Consider the following 6610-nt stretch of genomic DNA (forward strand, 5'->3'; position numbering starts at 1 on the left):
TCACGTCTAATTAAATAATTAGGATAAACCATAAGGATTAATATCATGTTCTATATGCAAGTTTTGAATTACATGCAAAGTTTGTTTTTCTGAAAATCTGCACTGTTTTTTTTTTAAGACAGCAGGTCCATAACCTTTCCTGTAAATGAACGACAGTGAAGTTGAAACTCTCTACTGCTTTCTGCCATTGTCTGTTCTTTTTTTTTTTTTCCTTTTTTTTTTTTTTTTACTTTTGTTTGATTAGCAATCCAACTTCTCTTTAACTGCTAACCTTCACTGTAACAGAAAGAGATTTTAATTTTCACTAATTTTTTTTGATAACCAAAATGATTTTATTTTCAAAAAATTTAATGCCAAGGGAAAAGGAAAACACAATAAAATTTTTCCACGCATGCACATAAGTCTGCAATCACAATAAGTAAAGCTTAGGTTTAGCCTCAACATCTAAAATCTAAACAGACATCAATCACGAGAATGTTTATTCTTAAATCAGGTTAAGGATGAAATACGTCTATGACCAACCTTCTTATCCCTCTTTTCGGAGATAATAACATGATTCAAATTTGCATCTTTTCTCTTCTTGAGAGCTTCTTCCCTTTTCTTTTTGGCAATATCATGTTCTGCAAGCATCCAAGAAGGTGGACCTCTCTTCTTTTGTATATTGGTCCATTGGCCCCAACCAAGCAGTAAAAAGGGTTTTTCAGGCTCGGGAACTTCCTCATTCAAGGCATCTTGTTTTTCTCTCTCAAAGTCGTCTTCAACATCATCACCAGCAAAAGCACGCCGAATAAGTTCTTCCTGAGATGGGATTTCATATGTGGACTTAGCCCCAACAGATAAAATCCCATCAACCATTTCTCCTCCACTATCTGTATCATTATCCTCATCAATTTCCTGCAAGCAGAATTAAGAGTCAATAATAACAAGCGAATTCTTTGTGTTTTGCACCCCTTATGTGTGCTCTTTTTTTATTTACACCCTAGCCTTTCTTTTTTAATTTGCACCATAATCTCCCTATTTCCTTGTAAAATAATCAAAACACTCTTTTCTTGATTATCCATGAGGGCAAGATAGCAAAAAAAAAAATATTACATATTGGGCAGGAAACCACATCTGCCAGAGACCGCATATGCAGTAAACTATCTGAAGAAATCTAGAGGTCCCAAGATAAAATTCTTGAGCACTTTCACCATAAACAATTCTTAAGGAATTTTTTGGCATAACAAGACAAATCAGGTACCCACCATGCTAATGTAACTCAACTTTGAAGAGGAAACAACATTCCGTTAATGTTCTCTGTCTTGTTTCTTTTCATTGATTATTATTCACATTCTGTTGAATTGGTGCTTGCTAATGTCCACATTCTTTTGCTCAGCTGTTAAACCTTTTGTGCTTTAGCAAGTGCAATTGCAAAGGGGCCTAGTCGATTTGCAGAAGTTTAGAAAATATATACATTTCTCCTATTTTTCAAAATGGACATTGAAGTACAAAATAAAGCAATTGTAAAGGGGCTTGCTCCAATTTTCTCCCTATTTCTGCAGATGTTACAATCTGCTAATTTGACACTGATGACATTGAAGCAGAAAATAAGGCAGATTTTGTTATCATATCGCAAAGATAGAAAATACAAAGAGAAAGAGTAAGATTTATCAATTAAGAAACGCAATCCGGAGAAGTTGTTGCGGAAGCCAAATGTATATAGTGTGAATAAGTCACAACTACTATACCAAAAATTATGACAGCCACCAAATAATAAATAAGACAATAAAACAACAATAAAGGGAACACCAGAATTTACGAGGTTCGGCTAATTTTGCCTACTCCTCGGACACAACCAATATTTTATTTCACTCCAAAAATACAAGTGAAATAATACTAAAAAGAGAAGATACAAATGCCTTAAACAGATGAGAAGGCAAATGAGAGGTGTGTATCAATCCTAAACATTAGGCCTTCTTTTATAGGGGAAAAATCCCCTCCAAACTTAACTCCCAACCAATGTGGGACTTTGGCATTTTGCCAAACTTCAACAAATCTCCACCTTGGCAAAATTCCACATTTTCAATTCTCTCTCAATAACAAATTTTGGTTGTGTCTTCATCTTCAATCTTCAGTGTTCAACAATGTTGAATTGTTGCGGAAGCCAAATGTATATAGTGTGAATAAGTCACAACTAATATACCAAAAATTATGACAGCCACCAAATAATAAATAAGACAATAAAACAACAATAAAGGGAACACCAGAATTTACGAGGTTCGGCTAATTTTGCCTACTCCTCGGACACAACCAATATTTTATTTCACTCCAAAAATACAAGTGAAATAATACTAAAAAGAGAAGATACAAATGCCTTAAACAGATGAGAAGGCAAATGAGTAGGCCTTCTTTTATAGGGGAAAAATCCCCTCCAAACTTAACTCCCAACCAATGTGGGACTTTGGCATTTTGCCAAACTTCAACAGAAGTTACATAGAAGAAATGGAAAAGTAAGAAAGGGTAAAATAAAGCACAGAAGATATACAATCTTGAAATTCTCTAGCTGCTGGAACTTGGAAGTACTGTAACCATTTCGTATTTAAGCTTACAGCCATTTTCATGATAGTGGAGGAAAAAACCCTTCTTCATTTCTATTCTCTCAGATAGTGCGAAGTGCATTTTCTCTTGTCACTCTCCACTGCATACATAACTGTGGTGAAAATAAAAGATATTTTTTTGGATTAATACATGATAATTTTATTTTATTTTCCACCATATTTTTTCTTTTTCTTATTTGTATTTTCCCTATTGCGCGCTCAGGAATAATCGAGAAAGAAAGTGTCTTTATTGTTTAGCAAGGAAATAAAGAGATAGGGAGCAAGTCACTAAACATATTAGGATGATGATAATGTGTAAATCACGAAAAAGAGCACACATTAGGGGTGCAAAATCCAAAGCTTTCGCAACAAACAGGTCAGAGAAAGTGCATTGTGGATTCAGCATATAGAGAGATTACCTCCCCTTCAGGTTCACTCGCAACAGGTTCTGTTATATGTAAAGCCATTGCACTTTTTGCATTTGCAGATTTTGCCTGCTTCCCTTTAATTGAAGAATCGTTCATCTGTTCACCAAATAAACCAGTAAGACTAAATTTGCTAAAAATTGATTTTTGCAAAAACAAAAGCTGAACCTTTTTCCACGAGTCGTCAGCAAAAATGGAAACTTCGTATGAAGTCTTTGTGCATGGTTCTCTCGCAATGTCCTCAAAACTCTGAAACCCAGGACAAATTCAAACTTTAAACACCTCAAACAACGCAGAAAAGAGAGCAATATGAGATGGTACTGCAGGATTTGATGAAGTTCATGATGCAATTACCTTAAACAGAGAATCATGACCAATCTCAGACTCTTCACGAAGTGAACTGGGATCAAAATGAACTTCCCTCTAAGGAAAATTATTTTCTTCACGAGCAGTAATGCCAGTTTCTCTGGCATCTCTCTCACCTTCACTATCACTGTCACCATAGTAATTGTCTGATGTCGCTTTCTTTTTGGGTACAAGTTCCTGCTTTTTTTGAGCTCCAAAAACTCTCCTACAACTCAAAATATTTGTTCCTTGAGTTTTTGGCTCGTTCTTCTCTTCGAATTCCTTCAATGATGACTCGTACTCTTTTAGAGCAAGCTTTGCTTCTTCATCGGCCGCTTCTTTCCTTCTTTTCAATCCACGGACCTGTGAAATGACAGTGTTTCAAGATGGTACATAAACAATCTGAGATGCATAACCATAAATGAAATTCCAAACGTCAAAAAATTAAGAGCAAGTAGTGGTGCAAAGGAACGATTGATGAAATTACCATGGAAAGGTAAAGAAAGCACTCCTGACGCTGGCAATTCTTCATCCCCATCTAAGACTTCAACGGTCTTGTCCTTTGCTTTCTTCAACAGTTTCACTGCATCGTCCTGATCTGATCTATCAGAAGTCTCATCAAGGTCATCATCATCACTGCTTTCTTCACTACTACTACTCTCTTTCATGTTATTTGCTTTTCTTGTCAAAAGGGCATGTTGATTCAGTTGTTCAGTAATAGCAGCTCGAGTTCCATCGTCTTGCACATCCAAGCCACGTTGTAAGATGCGCTTTGCCCACTTGGAGCTGTTCTTGTGCTTCAGCGTCATGCGTTCCTACATAAAATTTAGTCTCCAAAGAGACAAACTCAATCAGTAAATAACCTGAAAAGCAGAAAAGACTCCTAGGTAAGTTCACGCGAGTAATGAAAGAAATTGCCTCTGCCCTTTTGAATTCTTGTTTCATTGCCTGCTCTTTGGCTGCTTCTGGATCAGTTTCAACTGCAGTACCTGCTTGTTTCAATCTATCTTTCTTCAGCAAACGATGATACACTTTCGATTTTATCTTCTTGACTCGTTTTGCCTTCATTTCATGACGGAAAAGAAGACTACGCATCTTAGCAAGCTGGTCTTGGCGGTCCCTCACATCTTCTACAGATATCTGCCAAAGTGGTACACGTTAATATAATTAAAAAAAATTACAGACACCATTTTGCTTTAAGAAAAACTAAATGAAGAACCATTAGTATGAAATAAGGGGTGTAAAATTTTATGACCTCCATACCTTATTCAGTTCAAGAAGCCTTGCACCATCTTTTCTATGAGCTTCAACAATCTCATTGTCATTAACAAGAGAAGGAATTTCTTTCTCAAAATCAGTTCGTGGTTCAAATTCAGCAGCTATAGCTCCTACAGTAGAAAATCCCACGTCCTTATCTTCGTCAAAATAGATAGTTGTTGCTTCTCTGTTTCTTTTGACATGAGGTTCCCATTTCGTAACATCTTTCTTGCTAAAATCATAAGCTACCTTTCTTTCCAATCTCTGTTGATCTGGTTTCGGCAGAGGTGCATGCATGGGCATGGACTTCTTCTCCATCCGACTCATGCTCTTTCTAACTTTGCTATAGCCAGACTTCCCCTGGAGAGGGCCGAGAAGATCCTCGACGCTAATGCGGCCATCTCCATCCAGAATATCACGACTGGGATTATATTCAGACTCTGGATATGCCTCGGATATAATAACATCATTTTTCTTCTTCTTTCGTATCATTCAGACATCTTTTGATCGGTCCTTCTCATCTTGGATCACACAATGTATTCAAAGAAATGCCATGTAATGACTTTGAAGAAACACATCATATTCTACTAGTAATTGCAAGCATTAACCACGAGAAATGTGGAAAGGAAGTTTACCATCAAAAGCATCAGTCGGAAGACCAGTGATTTCTTGCAATAACCGTGAATGCCTTCCATCATGCTCTTCCTCATCATCCTCTCCTCGCCGACCATCCTCGTCTTCATCACCATCTCCTTCATCTGATGATACATTTTCATCCTACATGGAAAAGTTCAATGCTTATAAATAAACCAAAGCCCCCCAAAAAAATTGATTTCTCTATTCCCATCTTGTGCAGCTAATGCAAATCAAAAAAAAATTGATTGTTAAAGTTTATTGATTTCAATAATTAGAATGTGTTGTGGAAGTATTTACAACAGTAGACTGCATTACGAGTCGTGTAATGAGCTCAAAAAGTCAACCATGGCCTCAATGCCATTTGCAACAACCATGTTGCGCCAAAAAAATAAACAAGATATACATATGTATTTAATGGTAATTACAGATTCCAGTTTGCTCTCAAAAACTCTAGCATTCCTTTCTTTCCAAACTATCCACCAAATCACCGAAGGGATTTTGTTCCAGGTTTTCCTCTTTGCCTTTTCTGAACCTCTTAGGCGCCAACTCTGTAACTCTAACATGTATGCACCCTTTGCCACCATTTAAAAAGGAAAAAAAATAACACCCCTTTTGTCCCAAAAATTTTGGCACTTTTTGCTTCCAGCAATTCAATCTAAGTGAACTTGGAGCAACAGTAAAGTTGTCTCCGTGTAACCTATAGGTCATGAGTTCGAGCCATAGAGCCACTAATGCTTGAGTTGGGGGTAGATTGTCTACATCACATCCTTGGGTGCGACCCTTCCCGGTCAGTGCATGAACGCGGGATGTCTAGTGCACTGAGGTGTCCTCTTTTTTTTCACCATTCAATGAGGGGTTGCAACTTTATTACCTTTCATGTAGTTTTCAAATATTATTTTAAATATTGTTAAATGATTCCTCCCTATGAAATTTATCCAGTCCAATAATATTCTTCCATAATAAAACTCACACATAAAAAAATCCAGCCAAAGATTAAATATTTCCAAGAAAAACAGACCTCAAAAGCTGAAAATAAAAAGCTTTCAGTACCTCAAAATCATTAGGAAGCTCATACTGGAAATTCTCAACAGGGTCAAATCGTTTATTTTTCTTGGATTCTTCTTCAGCAACCCCTTCTTCATATTCATAAAAATTATTAACAGCTTCATCATCAAAAGCAATGTCTTCATCGGAGTATTCATTGGACCTTTTAGGTAATTGAAGCTCCTTTAACATGGCATTAGGCAAACGCGGACCTTTTCTTCTACCATCTTTACCTTCATGTGAATTTTATTTTTTCTTCTTAAAGTCTTTTCGACCTTTGTTTTGTCTGCTCCCTCCTCCTCTGTTTTTCCTCTTCAACTCCGACAT

At 36.7% G+C, this 6610-nt stretch overlaps 1 pseudogene; it reads right to left on the reverse strand.

Annotated features, from left to right (window-relative positions):
- Positions 1 to 473: 473 nt before the first annotated feature.
- Positions 474 to 6610, reverse strand: LOC107817959 (uncharacterized; annotated as a pseudogene).

Source organism: Nicotiana tabacum, chromosome 10 (genome assembly GCF_000715075.1).
Source record: "Nicotiana tabacum cultivar K326 chromosome 10, ASM71507v2, whole genome shotgun sequence".
Lineage (NCBI taxonomy): Eukaryota > Viridiplantae > Streptophyta > Magnoliopsida > Solanales > Solanaceae > Nicotiana > Nicotiana tabacum.